Raw genomic sequence first — 25065 nt, 5'->3', positions numbered from 1 at the left:
CAGGACATCTACTCTAACAATCTCCCACTTGCCCTAGAGCCAACTACCCATAAACTTTAATCCCATTGATTCGCGATGCGTCTCAAACAATGGTCCTGGCAAGGGCTTCGTAAGTGGATCGGCAACGTAATCTGCAGAAGGGACTCTTTCGACTGATATGTCTCCCCTTCCCACAATCTCCCGGATGATGTGGAATTTCCTCAGTACATGTTTGGATCGCTGATGAGACCTCGGTTCCTTTGCTTGCGCAATGACACCAGTGTTGTCGCAGTACACCGGGACTTGATCAACTCCATTAGGAATAACGTCCAACTCTTGGACAAAATTCCTCATCCAGACTGCCTCTTTGGCTGCAGCTGATGCAGCAATGTACTCAGCTTCAGTGGTGGAATCCGCAACGGTGTCTTGCTTGGAACCTTTCCAAGAGACAGCAGTACCATTAAATATGAATACAAAACCAGAGGTCGATTTCAAATCATCTACATCACATTGGAAGCTAGAATCAGTGTAGCCTTCCAATTTTAAATCTCCACCCCCATAGACCATGAACAAGTTCTTAGTCCTTCTCAAGTACTTAAGAATGTCTTTCATGGCCTTCCAATGCATTGGACCAGGGTTCACCTGATATCTGCTTGTAACACTCAAAGCATAAGCAATGTCAGGACGTGTCGATATCATACCATACATGATACTACCAATGGCTGACGCATATGGAATTCGTGTCATCATCTCTATCTCTTCATCAGTTTTGGGACACATAGCTTTAGATAGAGTAATACCATGACACATTGGTAAGTATCCTCTCTTGGACTCTTACATAGATAATCGTTTTATAATGGTATCGATATATGTGGCTTGGGTGAGCCCCAACATCTTTTTTGATCTATCTCTATAGATCTGTATTCCCAATACATAGGATGCTTCACCCATGTCCTTCATGGAGAATTTACTGGCTAACCATACTTTAGTTGATTGCAGTAATCCTACATCATTCCCAATGAGCAGGATATCATCAACATAAAGTACTAGGAATGTCACTGCACTCCCACTAACTTTCTTGTACACACACGGTTCCTCATGATTCTTAGCAAAACCAAACTCTTTGATAGTGCTATCAAATCTGAGGTTCCAACTCCTTGATGCCTGCTTGAGACCATATATTGATCTCTGAAGTTTTCATACCTTATGCTCACTTTTTTCTGATGTGTATCCCTCGGGTTGAGACATATAAATTTCTTCTTTGATGTCTCCATTGAGGAAAGCAGTCTTTACATCCATTTGCCATATCTCATAGTCATACCATGCTGCTATGGCTAGTAGTATTCTAATGGACTTAAACATAGCAACTGGTCAAAAAGTTTCCTCATAGTCAACTCTTGCCTTTGAGTATAACCTTTTGCAACTAGTCTTGCTTTGAAGGTCACTACCTTCCCATCCGCCCCAAGCTTTCTTTTGTAGATCTATTTGCATCCTGTGGGAATGATTCCCTCAGGTGGATCCACTAATGTCCAGACTTGGTTTGAATACATAGAGTCCATTTCTGACTGCATGGCTTCAAGCCATTTGGTTGAATCAGTATCAGATAATGCTTCTTTGAAATTCATTGGATCACATCCAACACAAGACTCATCATGGCCTTGTTCATGAAGAAACGTATATCTTGCAGGTGGTCTAATAACCCTATCAGACCTTCTAGAAGATTGTACTTCAACTACTGATTCTTGGGAAATGGGTTCAACTTCTATAGTTGACGGAGTATCTTGAATTTCTTCAAGTTCTATCATCTTGCTTTTTCTATCTAATAGAAATTCTTTTTCCAAAAAGGTGGCATTTCTTGAAACAAACACTTTTGCTTCATTTGGATGATAGAAATAATATCCAACAGAATTCTTTGGATATCCTACAAAGTAGCACAAAGTGGATCTACTATCCAATTTGTCTCCCACGGTCTGCTTCACGTAAGCAGGACATCCCCATATTCTCATGTATGAATATTTGGGAGTTTTTCCCATCCATATCTCATATGGTGTTTTATCCACTGCTTTTGTATGGACATTATTCAACAACATTGCCGCAGTTTCAAGCGGAAAGCCCCAAAACGATATAGGCAATTCAGTGAATCACATCATAGATCGAACCATGTCCATCAAGGTTCGATTTCGACGTTCAGAAACACCATTCAATTGTGGTGTTGCTGGTGGAGTCCACTGTGAGAGAATCCCATTCTCTTTTAGATAACCCAAAAATTCAGCACTTAAGTATTCTCCACTTCGATCAGATTGAAGTGCCTTAATACTTCTTTCTAGCTGATTTTCTACTTCAGATCTGAATTTTTTGAACTTTTCAAATGCTTCAGATTTGTGTTTCATCAAACAAACTTACCCATACCTCGAATGGTTATCAGTAAAGGTAATGAAGTAGGAATGCCCAAATTTTGTGCTAACACTTAGCGGGCCACAAACGTCCGTGTGGATCAAATCCAGTAGACCATGCGTACGTTCCACGTTTCCATTGAATGGAGTTTTAGTCATTTTTCCTTTTATACAGGACTCACAAGTTGGTAGAGAATTTATGTCTGACAAGTCAAACATGCCTTCTCCCACTAGCTTGTGCATCCTTCTTTGACAAATATGACCTAGTCTAGCGTGCCATATTTGTGCGGGATTTGGATCTTCTATTTTTCTTTTGTTTGTTGTTCTTTTTGTATGCGCTTGGACATTGTTTAACGGAATATCTTTCAATTTTAAGTTATAGAAATCGTTTGTTAATTCTCCAGTTCCAATCAAACATTCATTCTTGTATAAATTGCAAACACCTTTAGCAAAAACACAAGAATAACCATCCCTATCAAGCATAGAAATAGAAATAATGTTTTTAACCAATTCAGGAACAAATAAGACTTCTCTCAAAAACAACTTAAAATTATTGTCCAAAATTAAAGTAACATCTCCAATGGCAGTGGCAGCAACTCTTGCTCCATTTCCTAGTCTTAGAAAGGTCTCACCATCTCTAAGCATCCTGCTTCTTCCCATCACCTGCAAATCATTGCATAGATGAGAACCACATCCGGTATCCAATACCCAAGAAGAGGAATTAATAGAAACATTAAATTCAATATAAAACATACCATTGCCAGAACGCTTCTGGGCAAGATACTCCTCGCAATTACGCCTCCAATGTCCAGGCTTTTTGCAGTGGAAACAGACATGCTCTGACTTGTCAGGCTTTGTAGGCCCCGGATTTGCTTTCTTGTATGGCTTTTTTTTGGGCTTGTTCTTCTTTGGAGGGGCAGAACGCTTCTTGCCTTTATTTGGGGCTCCCTTTTTCGTACCATACGAAGAACCCACTAGAAGAACATGCTTTTCCTTTTTAATTGTGGTCTCATAATTAGTAAGCATATTGACCAATTCTTCAAGGGTGGCCTCAAGCTTGTTCATATTAAAATTAACCACAAATCCATCGAACGAGGCAGGCAAAGACAGTAAGAGAATATCAGTCGAGAGCTCACTAGGAATAACCAAGTCGAGTCCCACCAACTTCTCAATGAGCCCAATCATCCTAACACCATGCTCATGGACCAAAGTCCCCTCTCGCAAGCGTGTAGTCATGAGTTCTTTAACAGTCGCATGTCTTTCTGAACGAGTTTGTACATCATACAATTCTTTCAGATGAAGGTGAATGTCAGCAGCATTCACCGCCTCCTCGAACCTCCTCTGAAGTTCATTCGACATAGAAGCCAACATATAGCTCTTAGCTTGGAGATCATGATCCCAATGTTTCTCAAGCTTAGCTAATTCAGTCCTACTGATATCAGGAGCCGCCTCCTTAAGTGGCTTCTTATCAAGCACATATGCAATCCTTTCGGAGTTCAGAACAATCTTTAAGTTTCGAAGCCAGTCATGATAGTTAGGGCCAGTAAATTTGTTTTGATCGAGAATGATTGAAAGCGGGTTACGAGTAGACATCGTAAATATACTGAAAATGAAAACAAATAAAGGTTACTGATAATTTTAAAATAATTCTAAAATATATAATATGGATTTCATTTTATAAATTACCCTCCCACTATTTTGACATTTTCACCACCCTCTGATGAAAAAGGAAAATCGTATTTCCTTAGTAGACACGTAGAGTCCAATTAGCCAATTATAATCCCGAATAATATCAGCCAATTATAATTTCTAAAAGGTAGAGTCCAATTGCATCCCTATGCAACCTCCACGTGTTTTGCCTCACGTTTAATAAGGACCCAATAATATGACGTCGTTTATTTTCACGTGTCAAACCAACCCATCAATTTTGAATTATAGTGGACGGTCGTCATGAGTTCCCCCAATAATATGAGCCGAAGTCATGAGAGTTCCACTCAATTCACATCATATGTCCGATGGAAGTCACAGCTTTCCCGCGTACATGCCTCCCCAATAATATGAGCCAGACATTGTCCGCGGGTAGCGATCAACATGCAACCATGGTTGATGGAAGGCAAGGAAAAATTAAACTCTTTTAATTTTTACTTTTTCGATTTGATATAAATTTTGAATCATATTCAAAATGAGGGATTTTAATTTTAATATTGTCTAATCATTTTAATTTAAAAATCGCGTGCCACGAGTTTGTATGTTTGCCGGATTCATGCAACTATATTATATAATAATATACATACATGCATACTACTATATATCACATATATCATAATATGACATTCAACAATAAATAAGGATGATCGATCGCCAACACTATTAGATCCATGTGAGCCATACATGGATCCTGGTCCAAAACATAGGTGAATGCAGGGATGCAAATGCAACTATTACAAGAGCTTCCGATATTTTAAATGTCTTCGTCTTGATCATCGGGCCAACCATCTTCCAGTCTTGATCTCCCACTATTTCTAATATTACATTTAAATAGCCATGGCACATAAGGGATACATCTCATGGGGCGGGAACGGGCCATAAACCAGGCCCACTTTAATAATATCAAATATTAAAAAAACGAATAAAATAGTAAAATATCCTAACATACACCTAATACATTAGTCAAGGCTCTCGATCATCCTTCATGCATTTAATATCCAATATTAACATCAATTTAATTAAACAATTTAATTAATTGATAAATCATATATCTAATAATTTATCACTAACCACCACAATTATTAAAGGATTTAATAAATTAAATAAACTCTTTTATTTAATTTCCTATTAAATCAATAATAATTGATTTCTTGTAAAAACTCATTTTTACCATAAATAATTAAAATCATATTCTAATTATTTATTTTACAAGAAAATTATAAATTTTCCAAAAATTAATTTTCCAAAATAAAAATCGAACCAATTTTCAAAAATATCAATTTTACCCAAAATTTTGAAAAATCAGAAAATTGCAACATGGGCCCAAACAATTCAAGACCACCAATCAGAACGCTTCCCGAGACGATCCCGGGCAGTCGCCCCCACTGCCCGCCCGCTGCCCGAACGTTTCGGGCAGTGGCGGTATTCCTGCGCGCAGGCGCGCGCGGCGCCGCGCGCGGTGCGTCCGCGGCGCTGCGTAGCGCGCGGCGTGCGGAGCACATCGTGCGCGCCGCCGCGCGCTGGACGCTGCCCTGTGCGCACTTCCCCGTGCGCAGGTCTGCTCGGAACAGTTCCGGGCAGATGCGAATTTTTTTTTTGTTTTTCAAAAAAAAATAATTCTATGGTGAATCAATTTTTCTGAAAATTTTCTTGTGTGGTTAGAAATAAATTATTCAATATAATTTAAATCATACGATTCAAAAAACCTGGCTCTGATACCACTGTTGGATCTGGTTTTCTATACGCCGAAACGCAGCGGAAGTTTTAAAATTTTTATTTTATTTTGAAAAACAAAATAATTTTGCTTTAGGCGCTCGTATGATTTTAACAAAACATACATAGGATATTAGAATCGTTATACCTTTGGTGAATTAGTCACTGGACACCAACCGATCCGATATTACAGATCTGGCTCTTGATGAATCCCTACGAACTTTGTTCAAAAGACTCCTTTCGTTTCGTCTAATCAGGTCCACGACTGAATTGTATGTTCCTCTGCAAATTTGCACTAGAAAATATGGAAGATATTTGCTTAGGAGAGAAAATAATTGAGAGACGGCTCAAAAAAAAAACTTTTCCAAAGGAGGTGGCCGTTTTTCTTCTTTTTGGGAGTGGAGGCTCACGTAAATTGTGAGGTGGTGGTGTGTAGGGTTTGACTTTTAATGTGTATTTATAATTAAATTAAACTCTAATTACATAATTAACATTAATGGGCTTGATTTAATTAATTGAGCTAGTCCAACTAGTTTAATTAATTTAATCAAAGTTCATTAAATCTTTAATTATTTAATATGTTGGACTTGTACCCCTACAAGCTCATTAAACATATTATCCACCATATTTAATTTATTAATTAATCAACTCAACTTTTGAGCTTAATAAATTAAATACATTATAAATTCAACATTTGAATTTATTATTTAAATTATAAATTCAACTCCTTAAATTTTTATCACCTCCAAAATTTAATATTTAATAAACCCAACATTTGAGTTTAATAAATTAAATTCTCAAATTTTATAAATTCAACTACTTGAATTTGTTCTCTCAAAATTTAATTATCATAAATTCAACTCCTTGAATTTACTATATTATATAAATTCAACTTCTTGAATTTATTCTCTCAACGGGAACAAACGATCCAGTATTTGTGTGACCCTCAATGATTCAGGGATACAGCTAGCCGTTGGTTCACAACTCCTTGTGATTCAGAATAACATTTATTCTTATTCAGGCTTACCCTAGTTAGCCCCATTCTTTTTGTCAACGCATTGATCAAGAATGTCAGAACACATTTCTAATTGCACCCATCGAATCATGTAAGAGCGTCTAGTAGCATCGCCCCATGATCCCCTAGGTATCACTGATAGTGCCTGCAAGAACCAGTCGATTATGATTAGCGTACAGTACGGTCCCTCCATCTCATATATCCCGATCGAATCTGCAACCATTGGTTCATCAAGGGTTGCATATTAATTCGATAACTATGTGATAACTATAATAGTGGCATCCCGTGTACTATTTGGAGAACTCCTTCTCCAACGTACATCTCGTACTCTGGCCAGAGATTCCATGCACTATTATTTCATTAGATCACATAGGATAACCACACCCGTAGGTGAGCGGTGAATCCCCGACTACAATGCATTGGATCCTATATGTGTCGTAAATGTACCCAACCTCGCCACCTGATGAATCTCCTGGAGCCGGTAAACGATTCAAAGCACAGCCCTTGCATATAGAGCCTCAGTGTTGTCCCGGGTCGTAAGGACTAATGGTGTACAATCATAACCACGAACTTATCCTCTCGATGAATGATAACCACTTGGAAAGTCCGATGGACGGTTGTTCGGTATAATCATCATATGACTACCCATCTGCATGTTTGGACATCTCCATGCCCTTACCAAGAAACGCAGTACACAACATCACAGATGCTAGTCTCGAGCTCAAACGACCTTTATCCATGTTTTAGGCGGCTGAATCGACTAGGAACGAATTTAGATCATACAGTATTTACAAACGAGTTTCAACATCGAATTACGATTCATTTGTATTAAAGTATAATCAAGGTCTTTATCTATGTTTGATAACATGGTTATACAGATAAAGAAATAACAAACCATGAAATAACGAATTATATTAAAATAAAGATTGTTTATTACACTTGAGTCAATAAAATCCCTAGCCAACAGTTGGCTTGCAGGGCATCTACTCTAACATTAACCACTTCAGAAACTCATCTTTTTACAGTTCAAGGATTTTCCGATCAGTTACAAGACCCTGCATTTTCTTTCTGGTTTTCATGATTCTCGATTCTTCAGGGCAGTAGAGCAATTGATGGGAATAGAACAAGACCCTTTAAAGCACAACCCGTCACATACCAGATTCCAGCGTGGTAGCTCCAGCAACTGTCGTCGGTTCCAGAGCACTAATGCCGGAGATTCCTCGGTCACCCCTTCTGCGGGGTTGCCATATGTTTCCACGCCGACAAAGATGGGGATGGAAGAATTTGATTGTGATCCGATTGACGTTGATATCTATCTGCTGGCAAAATATTATTTTGACTGCAGGGAGTATAGGAGGGCTGCTCATGTGCTACGGGATCAGACTGGGAAGAAAGCAGCATTCTTGCGCTGCTACTCTCTGTATTTGGTTGGTTCCCACACTTACATGTGGGCTGAATTTGTATTTCGATTGTTGGTTTACTTCTTGGCTGATTGAACTTTGGCTGTTGCTGGAAGTAATGGTTCAAAACTTTTGGAAAAATGAGAATTTAAATTCTCCATTATACAATTTGTAAGGTCCAAAATTAAGACGACGTAATCCAACTGCACGCGAATCTAGGAAATAATGAAAAATGAGTAATTAATTGATTTTAATTCCTAATTAATTATGTGACGTACGTGTTTATATGTTAAGTGAGATTTTTATTGTCATCATGCATAAAATTGTATTTTTAAGGAATATTCAAGTGACGATCGAAGAACGGGAACCGAAAGGTATTTGTTGTTTTTAGTATTTTTGAAAACAACGGGTTTTGAGGTGATTTTATACGTCGGGTCGTAAATTTTATCGGTTTTGTCTTTTCAACTAAAATGCGAACTTTTTGGCAACCCGGCTATTTAATTAATAAACTTTTTACCAAAACTTTACTAATATATTTTATTTAATTCTAATTAAAAGACTAATGGGCTTAATTGTGGCTTGATAGGCCGAAAGCCTAGTTAGTAACTTAATTAGAGTTTATATGATATTAAAACACCTAAAACCATAAACCTTGCACACAAAAAAATCGGCCACTTTTATTTTCTGAAAAATATTCTCTCCCAACTCCACCTATCTCATGGCACACACACAACACACTTGGAGGAAATTTTTTTAAAGGATTCAAGGAGTGAGTAGCAAAAATTTATCCCGTTCTTCGTCGTCAACGATTATTCGAGCGTATTATACGCAAAGACACGCCTTAATCTTCCCTTTCTCATCCATCATGCCATATATATATTTTTAAAATTAATTCGTATGAAGCATGAAGCACAGAAACTTTGCTGTTCACGTTTATTTCCATATGCATGATCTCTATATGCTAACTTGTTTGATGCTATGACTCTCGCCTTTACACTAAGGGACTGCCATGATTAGGGGAAGATCGTGTAGGGTTTTTAACATGTTTTTGAGTCCCAAGCACCACCCAACAATCAACTAAAACCAGGAAGAACAACAAGCAAACCGAGTCCAGAAAGTTGCTGTCATGGTTAGGGCGATCGAGTTGCTTGTCCTAAGGGGAGGCTTTTCCTTGGCTGGGGCCAGGGCTCGGCTAGAGTCTCGCATGAGTCAGGGGGAGGGTCCTAGCCAAGCTAGGACTCACAGTCAGGGCTGGGGAGAGTCCTAGCCACCCGAGAGCACAGCCCAACGCTGTGCAGGCTTCGCACCGCTTCAGGGGTCAGGGGCTCGATGCAAAGGGCACAGGCTGGTCTAGGGTGGTTTTCTAGGGTCCTAAGGTGGTGCGCAACACGCTGGTTTGAGGCTAGGGTCGTTGGCTAGGTCCCTAACACAACAAACGAAGAGTCCACACACTTTGAAAGTCTCGGCCAGCATGGGGTCACTTAGGGGGTTGTCGTTTTTGGCTTTGGGTGAGGTTTCCGTGAGTTTCCTAGGTCCAGTAGGGTACTCCAACATGCTTGGCAAGTTCTGGTTCGTTATGGTCCGAGGGTAACTCGATAAAATCAAAAGTTGGATCGGGGTCGAAGTGTAGGTGTCAAATAGTTTTTTTAAAATAAAGAAAAATTGGAAAACGGCTCACGGGGGTCGAGTCGTGGTCCATAAGGGCTAAAATAATATAAAATACTAAATTTAGAATTTAGAAATTTTATATTAAAGTTTGGGATTTTTCGGGATTAAAACACCGTCAAAACAGTTAATTAAAGATAAATGAAAAAGTCTAATATTTAAGCTAAATAAAATTACGGAAAAATTCATGTAAGCTTAAATAATTATTTGGGAGATGTTAGAGTCATGAAATCAAGAAAAAAAGGTCGAAAACGTAAAATGTCCAGTCTAGGGTTAAAACAGTCTTTTTACGCCGGGAAATTAGTAGTGGTAATGGCAGAGCCCTAAATGTTGTTTTTATGGAATTATGATTATTTTTAAATGTTTATGAATTGTTCATGATTAAATTATGATTTTTAAATGTCTAAGGGATTTTTATGATTTAAGAAGACATTTAAAATACATGTTGCATGCTTTGTTTCAAAAATGGAAATGTAAATATTACTCATGATTTTTCTAAGTGATGTGAATGTAAAATGTTGAAGGATGTGAAGTGATTGTGACTAATTCGTTAATGCTGGCGACGTCGTGAGGGTGATGGTCCCAGTGGGAGCCCGACGATCGTGTTTCCATCATTACGAATATGTGGTAACGGTGATAATGGGAATATCGTGAGGTGAAAAGGCCCAGAAAGAACCCATTTATGGGAAAAGGCCCCCGAGGGAACCTCGACGATCGTATTTCTATTCAATCATGATAGGCCAGGGCCCAGTTGACCCGTGAGAGTGTTGCTGGTGTCCCCCGCCGCCCAGTACTGCGATTTCACGTAGATGGATCCATCGATTTTCCTGTCATGTCATGTTAGGAAAGTCACAATTAACGATCTGAATTCAACAAAGGGAAAAAAATGTTCATGATCATGTTTAAGGTTTTATGTCATGTCATGTTGAGGAAAAAGGGAATTCATGTTTGCATTTCATGAAAAGTTATTTTTACTAACAAGTATTTTCACTGTTGTATGTGGTTTTATATATATTATTTGATATAAAGATGATGGCGTGTGTTGAGTCTTTAGACTCACTAGGTGTGATTGATCCAGGTGGTATTGAGGGAGGAGTTGATGAATGATTTGACTGGACTGAAGGCACACACAACCCAAGGACCAGCGCTACTATTTTCTGCATTACGTTTTATGATTACTGATTTAAGTTAAAGATTTTTAAGATTATGTATTTATGCATTTGAGAGATTTTTCGAGACGTTTAGTATGGGCTATTCTTTTCAAATTATTGCTTTTTAGGTTTGGTAAACAGCAGACGATTTCAGTTTTATGACTATTTCACTTGATTTTTAAATACTAGTTGGGTGTTGTTTTATTTTAAAAAGGGAAAAATATTTTATAAAAATATTTTCATGAGTTATATGTCATGGTCGAAAATCGAGTGTTTATAAAAAAAAATTTAGTACTTTTAAAGCAATAAAAAAGACAGGACGTTTCAGTTGGTATCAGAGCAAAGGTCCTGTAAAGGGTTGTGCCACCATCAGCGCCGGGAAGATCAGTCGTCAAGCCTCAATTTGTAAGTTTACATGTTTTATATGATTTAGTAAAATGTTACCTGCATGATGATATGAATATTATGTTTATGATGCATTTTTATTAGCATTTTGAGTATTTATGCTTTGCATGCTTAAATTGATAAAATGAATTAGGACATGTCGTATATTAGGAAACTTAGATTTAATTGCATGTTGGTTACGTTAGAATTTGGAAAACATTCAGATAAAATGCCTCCTAGACGTGTACCCGTTATCGAGAATCAGGAAGAGAACAGTGTTAATCGCCGAGGGAATAGTCAAAGAAATGCACCACCCCCACCACCTCCTCTTTTGGAAACTAAATTCTGGAGTTTGACAAAAACATAAATCAATCGATTAAATCATCTAATACGCGAAAGCAAATTCGGCAGCTGGACTTATCAACTGAAATCAGTTAACACAAACTGATCAGTTGAGAACTGATCAGTTAAAACATTCAGCCGAAAATATTAAAATCTCTCAACTGAAGTTACCTCGGGAAAGATCATATCAGCAACTGAATATGGAAAGTCGCACCTCGATCACTACAACATAGAACAATGTGTTTCGGCTATTGCATTTAAGACGCCGTATCACAATCAATGAAGAGAACATTGCCCAAAGGAATATTGAAGAAGCAATCAACGGATATATAAATTCAAAATTACCGTTGAAAGACAAGTCTATAAATATGACAAAAGAGCAGTTGAAGAACAACAACGATCTATCAATTTCAAACTTGCTATTACTCTGTCAAAATCTCAGTTCACTCTTATTAGACTTATTCGTAGCAATCAAGGCTACAAGTTGAGCAAACTAGCACTCTGTAATATTGATAATTCAACAAGTGCTAAAGTTCAGTTACTTACAGAGATCATTGTATTATACTAAGAGTTTCAGTTTAGGCAATAGATAAGTCCTAATTGAAGTGGGTCTGTACAAGTGTTGTACTCGATCAAAGTCTTTTAGTGAATATCCTATCCTTGAGATAGAAGGGGTGACGTAGGAGTTATTCAAATCTCCGAACATCCAGAAACATATTGTGTTGTCTTTACTGCAGCCTTTCATTTTCAGTTAGATATTCTATCTTTCAATCAGTTTATTTTCCGCAACTGCTTATTCAGTTTAACTGATTGTTATTGACCGACGGGATATTTAGTTCAGTTTGTAATAAAACTGAACTATCTTTTTTCAAAGAACTTTTATATTAATAGAAGTGTTTATTCAATCCCCCCTTCTAAACACTCCTTAGTCAATAACCGATCCTATCAAGTGGTATCAGAGCAAGGCATATCCTATCAAAGACTATCTATACTCAATCTGATCACTATGCCCTCATTCAATAAGATTCCTATGTTCTCCAGAGAAGATTTCGATGATTGGAAAATAAGAATGCAGGCTCATCTAGCTGCACAAGACGATGACATGTGGTACGTTATAACCGACGGACCCATGAAGATTTTGAAAGCAAACACAGCTGTTGCTATTACTGAAGGGGCACCTCACCGAATTGAAAAGCCCAGAGATGAGTGGACTACTGAGGACAAGAGAAAGGCAAATCTAGACAATGTTGCAAAAGACATATTGTATAAGACACTGGACAAAGTAACGTTCAGTAAAATCAAAATGTGCAAAACCGCCAAAGAAATTTGGGAGAAGTTAATTCAACTTTGCGAAGGCAATGAACAAACCAAGGAAAACAAACTTTCAGTTGCTGTGCAGAAGTTCGACAACATCAGAATGAAGATTGGAGAAACAATGCACGAATATGATGAAAGAACCAGCTGTATCATCAACGAACTGAATGCACTTGGAAAAGTGTATATAAATAAAGAAGTAGCGTTGAAAGTAATCAGAGGACTTCCCAAAGAATGGGATGTCAAAACTATGGCAATGAGGGAATCAAAAGATCTGAACAAAGTTGAACTTCATGATTTATTTGCTGACCTCAAAGCATATGAGTTTGAACTTCAAACTCGAGAAGGGGAACCATCTACCCCAGCAGCAACTACTACCTTGACTGCTGTTAGAAGTGAACCAACTGGTTCAGTTGAGAAAGCTGCTGATCAACTGAGCAATGATGCTATGTCACTATTCATTAAGAAATTTGGAAGATTCATGAGGAAAAATCAAGGAAATTTTCAGAAGAATTATCAAATAAACAACTCTAGAGAAGAGTCTAATGTATGTTACAATTGTGGCAAATCTGGTCACTTTATTGCTAACTGTCTCCAGCCGAAAAAGGATAATCAAGTCTCAACTGAAAGAAAGAAGAAAGTGTATGAGCATAAGAAAAGATCTAAGGACGACAAGAAGCCTTACAGAAAGAAACATGAAGTACTCCTAGCTGAAGATAGCAAAGCCAAATGGGCAGAAACTGACAGCGAAGAGTCAGAACCAGAAAGTTCTTACAGTTCTAGTGAGGATGAAGAAGAAGTAAAATGTCTGATGGCTGATAACATAGAAGATCAATCAAACTATCAGCAGGTATTTGATTTTAGTTCAACTGATTTTACAAGAGAAGAACTCATATCAACTCTTCATGACATGGTCAGTGAGTATCAAAAGCTTGCCTTATCATTTGAAAAAATCAGAGCAAAGCAAGATGATCCCAAAGACAATAAGACAAAAACTGATGAATCAGTTGATATGTTGAGTCTGAAAAGGGAGATTGCTGAACTCAGAAATGAAAGAAGCAGGGATCAATTAATGATTCAAAAATTGTTGCTTGAAAATTCAAAGCACAATGAGATTATTCAGGCTTGGAACAAATCATCTAAAGTTTTAACTAATATACAGAATTCTCAGAAATCAGTTGAAGATAAAACTGGTTTAGGATTCTGTAGTAAAGATGATTCGTCTTCCCAAGATACTCAACCAAAACTGAATATGAACAAAGGGAAATATATTCACTTTGTAAAATCAGTTATGGTACAAGAACAAGCAGAGTCGAGTAAACTGATTGTACAGCCATCTCAGAATATGAATAAAGGAAATAGATGTGGGATGGGTATAATCCAAAAAGTAAGACTGACTCATGGAGTCAGCAACTAAAAACTCTTAGCAGAAAATATTCAAATGGCTACTCAAACTACTACAACAGTAAGCCAGTTCAGAAAAGATATCGGTTGAACAATCAGTTGAAAAAGGGCAAAATACATGTTGTATCATCCACACACCATACACCAAGCACAAACAGACAAGGAAGGATCATATGGAATACAGCAACAGGACGGTCAGTTAGACTGATTCAAGTCTGGATTCCTAAAGGACTAATCAACTTGGGACCCAAATAAAAAAAAAAGGGTACCAAAATCTTATTTTGTGTTTAATTGCAGAAAATAGGTACAAGCATTGGATCAATATGGTATTTGGACAGTGGATGTTCACGACATATGACAGGAGATTCAAATTTATTATCTCAACTGGTCAAATACACTGGTCCAAACATCAGTTTTGGGGATAACTCCAAAGGTAAAACTGTGGGTAAGGGTAAGCTTATCCATGGTAACTTCACCATTAATGATGTTTTATTAGTCGAGAATCTCAAGTATAATCTGATAAGTATTAGTCAGTTATGCGATAATGGATTCTCAGTTCAGTTTGACAAACACTCCTGTTCAGTCAAAAACTCAACTGAAGAGATTATTCTAACTGGCAAAAGGTGTGGAAACACTTACAAAGTCAGCTGGAATGATCAACCTTATACACCAGTATGCTTTATTGCATCTAAATCATCTCAAAACTGGTTGTGGCATAAAAGGTTAAATCATTTAAATTTTAAATCCCTTTCCTATCTGAGTAAGCATGAACTTGTAACTGGTTTGCCCAAAATAAATTTTTCAAAAGAAAAACTTTGCTCAGCATGTCAGTATGGAAAACAAGTACGATCTTCTTTCAAAAACAAAGGCTGTAAATCTTCATCCCGATGCTTAGAATTATTGCACATGGATCTCTTTGGTCCAATACCAGTCATGAGCTTAGGGGGAATGAAATACACCTTGGTGGTCGTAGATGACTTTTCAAGATTTACTTGGGTTATATTTCTCAAATCCAAAGACCATATGACTGCACAACTGATTAAACTCTTCAAAAGACTTTTAAATGAAAAATCAGTTGGAATTGATCGAATCAGATCTGATCGAGGAACTGAATTCATCAATCAAACACTTTCAAGCTTTTTAGAAAATACTGTAATCAAGCATGAGCTCTCAGCAGCAAGAACACCTCAGCAAAACGGTGTAGCTGAGAGAAGAAATCGGACTCTTAAAGAAGCTGCTAGAACAATGCTTGCTGATTCTGGTATTTCTCAAAGATTTTGGGCAGAAGCAGTAAACACTGCATGCTATACTCAGAACAGATCGATGATTAATAAGAACCACATGAAAACACCATATGAGATCTGGCATGGAAGAAAAAGCATAATCACTTACTTCGAAATATTTGGCTGTAAATGCTTCATTCATGATAATGGTAAAAATTATTTAAAGGCTTTTGATGCAAGATCTGCAGAAGGAATTTTCCTTGGATATTCATCAGTTAGCATAGCTTACAGAGTATTTAATAAGAAAACCTTAAATGTTGAAGAATCTGCACATGTTGATTTTGATGAAACAACACTAATTGATAAGCCAACTGATCAAGTTGAGCTAGCTGATCAATTTACAGATATCAGTCTGGAAGATGATGACTCAGACGAAAGTCGTAATAATCAAAATATCCTTCATACATCTGAACCTGAGATATTGGATCAACCAGCTGAATTAGAAGCAAATCTTGACAATCATTTAGTGGAGCAAACTAATGTGAATCAGTTAACAACTGAATTAGCTCCAACTGAAACTGAGAACATTCAGTTACCTAACGAAGAATTTGCTGACAGTGTAGCAACAAATGCTGAACTTAGATGGAAGAAATCATACCCTCCAGAACTGGTAATAGGTAACCCATCTGATCCAGTAAGAACAAGAAATCAGATGCTCAATCTATTTACTCATTCTACTTTTGTATCTCAATTAGAACCAACAAAAACTGACGAAGCTTTTGCTGATCCAAATTGGATTAATGCAATGCAAGAAGAGCTAAATCAGTTCGTTCATAACAATGTCTGGAACTTAGTTCCAAGACCAGCTTTTAAAACTGTTATAGGAACAAAATGGGTGTACAGAAACAAACTGAATGAAGATGGTTCAGTTGTGCGCAACAAAGCAAGGCTAGTGGCACAAGGATATAGACAAGAAGAAGGAATTGATTATGATGAAACATATGCACCAGTTGCAAGACTGGAGGCAATCAGAATATTTCTTGCCTATGCATCCTTCAAGAACTTTAAAGTCTATCAAATGGATGTGAAAAGTGCATTCCTAAATGGCCAATTGCAGGAAGAAGTCTACGTTGAACAACCTCCAGGTTTTGTCGATCATAACTATCCTGATCATGTCTATTATTTGAACAAAGCGTTATATGGTCTCAAACAAGCTCCAAGAGCTTGGTATGAAACCCTTTCAAAATTCCTAACTGATCGTGATTTTTCTGTTGGATCAGTTGATAAGACTTTGTTTAAATTTTTGAAAAATGATCATATCTTACTTGTTCAAATTTACGTTGATGACATTATTTTTGGGTCAACTAACCCCAAATTGTGCAAGAAATTTTCCAAGTTGATGCAGGATAAGTTCGAGATGAGCATGATGGGTGAGCTGACATTCTTTCTTGGTTTACAAGTGAAGCAACTGGATTCAGGAACATTTATCAGTCAAACCAAATACCAAGGAAATGCTGAAGAAATTTGGCATGGAATCTTGTTCAGCAGCAAGCACTCCAATGAGCTCATCAGTTAAATTAGACACTGATCAAGGGGGAATATCAGTTGAGACGACACTATACAGAGGTTTAATAGGTTCATTATTGTACCTAACTGCTAGTCGCCCTGATATTATGTTTGCTGTATGCATATGTGCAAGATTTCAAGCTAATCCTAAGCAATCACACTTTTCTGCTGCCAAACGTATCTTGAAATATCTTAAAGGCACGGAAAATGTTGGATTATGGTACTCTAAAGACTCATCTTTCAATTTAGTTGGCTATTCAGATGCAGATTAAGCAGGATGCAAGCTTGATCGGAAAAGTACAAGTGGATCATGTCAGTTTTTTGGAGACAGACTGATCTCTTGGTTTAGTAAAAAGCAAACATCCATAGCAACTTCCACAACTGAAGCAGAATATCTTGCTGCTGGAAGCTGCTGTGCCCAATTACTTTGGATTCAGCAACAATTGAAAGATTATGGTGTTGATGCAAAGGAATCACCAATATTCTGTGACAACACGAGTACAATTGCTATTACATACAATCCAGTTCTTCACTCCAGGACTAAGCATATAGATGTCAGACATCATTTCATCAGAGATCATGCACTGAAGAAGAACATCAGATTAGAATACATCTCAATGGAACAACAAGCAGCAGACATCTTCACAAAACCATTACCAGAGGCTAAGTTTTCTTATTTCCGAAATATTCTTGGTTTAATTGATCTATCTTAAGATATTATTAGTAATATAATTTCACTAACAAAATTAAGTGCAAAAAAAAAAAAAAATAAGAACACAACAAATTGAAAATAATATTTCACTAAGAATACCAACGTTCCCAATGTACAGAAGAAATCATAGATCCAACTGTATCTAGCCATGTCCTAACCCAATCATTTAACTCATAAATTCGAACTCCAGCAAATGCCCTTGACTTTGAGATCTTATCAACAACATGCCACTCCTTCCATAGCATTGCTTCTAAAAGACATTTGTCTTCAACCAAATCATTAACATGCCTAACCTCAAAACGAGCAAGGTATTTCAATGCTCTTGCCTCCTGAGCACGAGTAGGAATGACACCACTATCACTCACCATCTTCAATTCATAAATCTTTTCCCAGGTTGTCAATACCTTTTGAAAAACATATCTTTCCATTTTTCTTTTGATCTCAGTTAAGCGAGGGGCTGACTGATCAGTCACATGAACGTGAGTGCTACTTCATGCATCAGAATCAGACATGTTGAAATACTTTTGAACTAATGTGGAATCACATTTTTATCACTTTCATCTCATTTATAAGAAAAAGGTGTTGAAGAAGTTGAAGAATCACAAGTCAATTAAAGCATCTCTCACATTTACCGAGGACATTTAAGATATCAGTTGATCATTGTCAACTGATAACAGTTTGAATTTTATTAGTTGTTTCATTATCAACTTATGAAAATAAGTTTTTTCAGTTCATTTGTTTACTTATCAAAACTGATGACTGTTAGCATTTCATTAGATCATATAACAAATAATTGTGTGAAGAAATAAAACAAAACGATGCAATAAATATTTTATTCATCCATAAATATTTGAAAGGATTACATTATCATAAGTTTCCTTCACACTAGCTATCCACATATTCATCCAAACAGCTAGTGCTGAGGACGAAGTTTTGCAGAAACTATGTGAAGAAGCAATGCTGTTAAGAGTCTCCAACTCCTTGCGCAGCATCAGCTCATAGAGATGGCCTTTCTTGAAGGCATCCACCTCTGCAGAAATCTTTAAGTGCTCTCGCACTTCTCTCAGTTGGGCCATCCGCCTGAACGAAGTAACCCTTCCTGAGTTATACAGGAGCTCGAGCTCCAGTAATTCTTCCCAGTAGGGAAGACTAGCATAGAAAACTTTGTCTTCCATAGCAGCTTTATGTGCTTCCAGCGAAAAAGGATCAACGTTTGAACTACTTGCTCCTGCCATCTTTGAGTATTTTCTGCTGATGCTTGTGACTAACTTCTCTACTCTTATTTATAGGCCAGGTCAAAGAAGATGAAAGGACACTCCTTTAAAAGACGATTAAAAGCCTTGGGATTTCCTTAATCAAGATTATTTTATTTAATGCATCTATTTATGGGGAATGAAGGTTTAAGAAGTTAACTGAGAAGACAGTTGTTAGTGAATTCTCAACTGAAAGGAATCAGTTTTCCCTAACTGGTCGTTCAGTTGATTATTCAACTAATCTTCTCATCAAAGTTAAATAATTAAACCTATTATATTCCACATCAAATGACATGACTGTCTGCTAATTCATGATGAATTTCCGTTTATAACGTGTACACATTTTTAACCGCTCATTATTTGTAAGGCTCGAGAATTATCGATACTATTGATGTTGGAATTGTATAGATTAGAATGCACAATTATGAGATTTTGAGCAGCAGGGCCGAAGCCACACCGCTCCCGCGGTGCTAAGACTACCGCCCCCGCGGTGTAGTTGACAGAAATTGGTGAATTTGTGCGAACAGACACCGCACCCGCGGTATTAGTGCAACCGCACCCGCGGTGTGAGACCGCACCCGCGGTCATGTAAGGACCGCACCCGCGGTCATTGAATTTCAGGAGATAAAATGTCGCCGTGAGCATAGCGCACCCGCGCTCTTGAGACACCGCACCCGCGGTCTGCATGCGAGATTGCCACCTTTGATTTTCGTAGTGACACATGGCATGGGATATATATACTTTGGATTGACACTTCATTTGCATGTTTTCAGAGTGAGAGAACCGAGAGCTTGCAAGGGGAGTTTCCATTTCCTTCAACCTAGAACTTGTGGTTTTGAATGAGTTTATGCTCCGATTTTAATTCCGAGTAGAGATTATTGTTTCTTACCCCAAGAGCTATCAAAGGATGTAAGTTTCTTACATTTTCAGCATGATTCAGATTTGAGATGTTGGAGAAATTATGATTTGTGTTGTAGATATGTGTTCTTAGTATACCGAGCATCGTATATTTGTTATCAGAATGATTTTCGGATATCGTATGCTTTTGTTCGAAATTCCAACATGTGTTATGTGAAGATTTTACAGATTCTAGCTGATGGATTGATGTTTAGATGAGATTATGAGTTATTGGGATTGATTATGATATTGTTATGTTGAGATTGAGTTACCGGTATCAAAGACATACGCCGTTATGCCGTCAATTGTTACCGAGATGGAGTATTGACTTGTACAAGATTTTGGTATAAGTTATATCTTGATAGAATGCATTGTTATATTGTCATTTCAGATTAGTTTTGACAGAGTGACATTCCGACTTCGAGACTTCGACCGACGATTCGACAAGAAAGGTATAATTCATGTGGTCACGGGATTGCACAACTCGATTCAGATTTGATACGAGTTTCCCTAAATCACATACTAGATTGTTATTACATTGATTATGTAATGCCTTGTTTATTGATTTATATTCGAGTCCTGAGATAGGAGAGATTGGCAGACTTGCCAAAACTGGACGTTTCGGTGTATCGACGCATAGGAGCAGATTTGCTATATGTGTAGACCCTCGATACAGAGTTGACCGAAGTCTAGGAATAAGACGTACCGTTGCCCCGAGTGGCTGGGTAGGTGACAGACCGTCTTATTCACACCGGGATCCCTAGATTAGAAAAGAGTCGAGTCAAGATTTGAATTGTCGAATACAGATTTGTATTCTACTACATGTTTAGATGTATATTCATGTTACTTGATTTATGTTATGCATTTGTACATGATTTATGACATTGCATGCATCCATGTTTTATACTGGGATATGTTCTCACCGGAGTTATCCGGCTGTTGTCGTGTCTGTATGTGTGCATGGCAACAGGTGGGGCAGGATCGGGGTCACGAGCTAGATGAGAGATGATGATAGCATGGAGATCTCGGGCATTGCAGATTACTAGTGTTTTCTTATGAAACTTGTACTACCTATGTTTGTAGTTGTCATTTGAACACTAGTGTATGTTTGTACGAACAGACTAGTATGTACATTACGTTGTTTAATTTCTATCGAGATATGTTATGCTTTAGTTAATACATTTGAATTAAAGTTAAAAGCAAAAATTTTGACCCACATTTTCGAACAAAGATCCAATTAAATCCCAAAAGAATAGAGTTAGAGCCCGGGTCCCCACAACAGGTGGTATCAGAGCAGTAGGTTCTGTAGACTGAGATAGAATAGAATGAGCGGGGTAGATCGAGTCATCTTCCTTGCTTTTGAGATGCTAGCATGCTTTATTGCTTTCCCTATTATATGTTGTGTTGTATTATCTGAATTGATTTACAGCATTTCAAGCCTGAATCAGAACCGATTCTTGATCAGAGGTATATGATCAGAGGAGGGCTGAGACAGATGATATGGATTATGTACTAATCAGTTTGATAATCAGATTTATGCCGCCTAGACGAGTGCCACAGCCAGAGCAGGGTAGCACATCAGGTGCACAGATGGACGTCACCGCGACACCGATGGAGACTTTATTGAAGAGATTCCAGTCTTTCCATCCGCCTACCCTGAAGGGCACCGAGAGTGCAATAGAGTGCGAGAGCTAGCTGGATGATATCGAGATGTTGTTTGAGTCTTTGGCATATACTGATGAGCGACGTGTGAAACTGATAGGGCATCAGATGCAGGAGGTTGCCAAGAGTTGGTGGTTGACTACGAAGAGAGCCTTGGAGCACCGAGGCATTGACATCACGTGGAAAGTCTTCAAAGATGAGTTCTATCAGCGCTTCTTTCCCGTTTCGTACCGGAAAGACAAGGGAGCTGAATTCGCGAATCTGAGGCAGGGGCAGTGGAACATCGAGGAGTATGTTGCTAAATTTTCTGCATTGCTACGATTTGCACCGCATGTGGCCGGAAACGACGAGGCAGTGGCCGATCAGTTCATCAACGGGCTGAATCCCGATGTCTTTACTTTGGTGAACACGGGCCGGCCTAGTACTTTTTCGGAGGCACTGAACCGAGCAAAGGGAGCAGAGGCTGGCTTGATCAGGCAGCGAGGAGCTTCCTACGGTGTTCAGGGGCAGAGACCGCCACAGTCCACGACCGTACAGTTTCCACCACCTCCTCCTCGTTTTGACAGTGGAGTTAGTGGTAGTGGCAAGAAGGATTTTCTGAAGGCTAAAGGCAAACAGTTTAAGAAATCTGGGAGTAGTTCATCGAGTTCGAGTGGATCTCGACAGAGAGGTCAGGGGTCAGAGTATAGTGGCGCATACTGTGGTTCGTGCGGAGGGCGACATGCGACGGAGCAGTGTCAAGGAGTTCTGGGACGCTGCAACATCTGTAGGCAACAGGGACACTTCGCCAGAGTTTGTCCCCAGAGAGGTGCACAACGATTCCAGAGCACAGGATCATCAGCACCAGCGCCACAGATGGAGAGACAGGCATCCTCTGTGCACTCCTTTCATCCACCCTCCACACAGACTCAACAAAGACCAGGAGGTAGTCAGACTGTGAGTCAGCCTCCCAGACAGCAGGCACGTGTCTTTGCCCTGACAGAGGAGCAGGCGCAGGAGGCGCCAGATGACGTCATTGCAGGTAATTGTTTTCTTTGCGGGTATCCTGCATATGTGTTGATTGACACAGGGGCATCTCATACATTCATATCTGAACATTTTGCATTGAGACATTCATTGCCTGTTGAGTCGTTGTCGACAGTAGTATCTATAACTTCTCCGTTGGGGAGTGGTTTGATATCTGTGACTACTGTTAGACACTGTATGCTTCAGTTTGAGGGGCATGAGATTGATCTTGATTGTGTAGTACTTGGTTTAGCTGATTTTGACTGTATAGTTGGTATAGACATGTTAACCAGGTACAGGGCCACGGTAGATTGTTTCCACAAGATTGTCAGATTCAGACCCGAGATGACAGACGAGTGGAAATTCTACGGCAAGGGTTCCAGATCTCGGATTCCCTTAGTATCTGCTCTGACTATGAGTAGATTGCTTCAGAGAGGAGCAGAGGGCTTTCTCGTATATTCCGTAGACCTACTGAAGTCGAGCCCAGCATTGGCAGATCTGCCAGTGGTTTGCGAGTTTGCAGATGTTTTCCCCGATGAGATTCCAGGGTTGCCTCCAGTTCGAGAGGTTGATTTCAGCATTGATCTTGTGCCAGGCAGTGTTCCTATCTCGAGAGCTCCGTATAGGATGGCACCGATAGAGCTGAAAGAGTTGAAAGCACAGTTGGAGGATCTTTTGTCCAAGGGATATATCAGACCCAGTGTATCTCCTTGGGGTGCTCCGGTGCTTTTTGTCAGAAAGAAAGATGGTTCGATGCGACTGTGTATTGATTATAGGCAGCTGAATAAGGCAACAGTGAAGAACAAGTATCCTTTGCCTCGCATCGACGATTTATTTGACCAGTTACAGGGATCTTCGGTATATTCGAAGATTGATTTGAGATCAGGGTATCATCAGCTCCGAGTTAGAGACGTTGATATTCCGAAGACTGCATTCCGAACCAGTGTATTCGAAGAGTTTGACTGAGCATGCAGATCATCTGAGGATCGTATTGAAGACTTTAAAAAAAGAGCAGTTGTATGCCAAACTGTCCAAGTGTGAATTCTGGCTGAGACAGGTTGTCTTCTTGGGGCACATTATATCGGGAGATGGTATTGCGGTAGATCCGAGTAAAGTTGAGGCTGTGATCAGTTGGCCGAGACCGACTTCTGTGCCTGAGATACGCAGTTTCATGGGTCTAGCCGGGTATTATCGTCGTTTTATTCGAGATTTCTCCAGTATAGCGAAGCCTATCACCCAGTTGACACAGAAGAATATGCCATTTGTGTGGTCCGAAGATTGTGAAGCCAGTTTTGTAGAGCTGAAGAAGAGGCTGACTAGTGCGCCTGTCTTGACGATTCCTGCAGGTACAGGTGAGTTCGTTGTATACTGTGACGCATCTCACAGAGGGTTAGGATGTGTTCTTATGCAGCGAGGGCACGTGATAGCATACGCCTCTAGACAGCTGAAGCCACACGAGACTCGTTATCCGATTCATGACCTTGAATTGGCGGCGATTGTGTTTGCACTTAAGATCTGGCGTCATTATCTGTATGGCGAGAAATTCGAGATTTATTCCGATCATAAGAGCTTGAAGTATCTCTTTTCTCAGTCAGAATTGAACATGAGACAGCGACGATGGATTGATCTGTTGAAAGATTTTGATTGCGAGATCAAGTACCATCCAGGAAAGTCGAATGCAGCGGCAGACGCCTTGAGTTGAAAGGTATGTTCTTTGTCCTTGTCGACTATAGGTGTATCGAGTTTAGTAGAAGATTGCTGCTTGTCTGGATTGACATTTGATACAGAGAGTAGACCGTTGCGACTTGCTGCGATTCAGATTGAGCCAGATCTGATTTCGAGGATCAAAGAAGCACAAAGAACTGATCCGAGCGTGCAGAGATCGATTGATATGGTCAGAGCTGGTCATATATCAGAATATCAGGTCAGAGATTATGTTCTGTATGTGAATAACCGCTTAGTAGTGCCAGAGATTTCAGATTTGAAACGACAGATCATGTCGGAGGCACACTGTAGTCGGTTCAGCATTAATCCTGGTGGCAGGAAGATGTATAACGATTTGAAGACACAATTTTGGTGGAAACAGATGAAGACAGACATTGCAGAATTCGTGTCTAGATGCCTGAATTGCCAGCAGGTGAAGGCAGAGAGAAAGAAACCCGGAGGTTTACTTCAGAGTTTGTCTGTTCCTGAATGGAAATGGGACCACATTTCCATGGATTTCGTGACAAAGTTACCTCGATCTTCGCGAGGCTGTGACGCGATTTGGGTTGTGATAGA

The 25065-nt window shown here is 38.9% G+C and overlaps 1 pseudogene; it reads left to right on the top strand.

Annotated features, from left to right (window-relative positions):
* The window catches only part of LOC140803227 (anaphase-promoting complex subunit 8-like), a 111384-nt pseudogene that overhangs the window by 2266 nt on the left and 84053 nt on the right, over positions 1-25065 (top strand).

This window comes from Primulina eburnea, chromosome 10, assembly GCF_022965805.1.
Source record: "Primulina eburnea isolate SZY01 chromosome 10, ASM2296580v1, whole genome shotgun sequence".
Taxonomy (NCBI): Eukaryota; Viridiplantae; Streptophyta; class Magnoliopsida; order Lamiales; family Gesneriaceae; genus Primulina; species Primulina eburnea.
The sequence above is the reverse complement of the archived record's forward strand: the minus strand, read 5'-3'. Positions and strand labels throughout refer to the sequence as shown.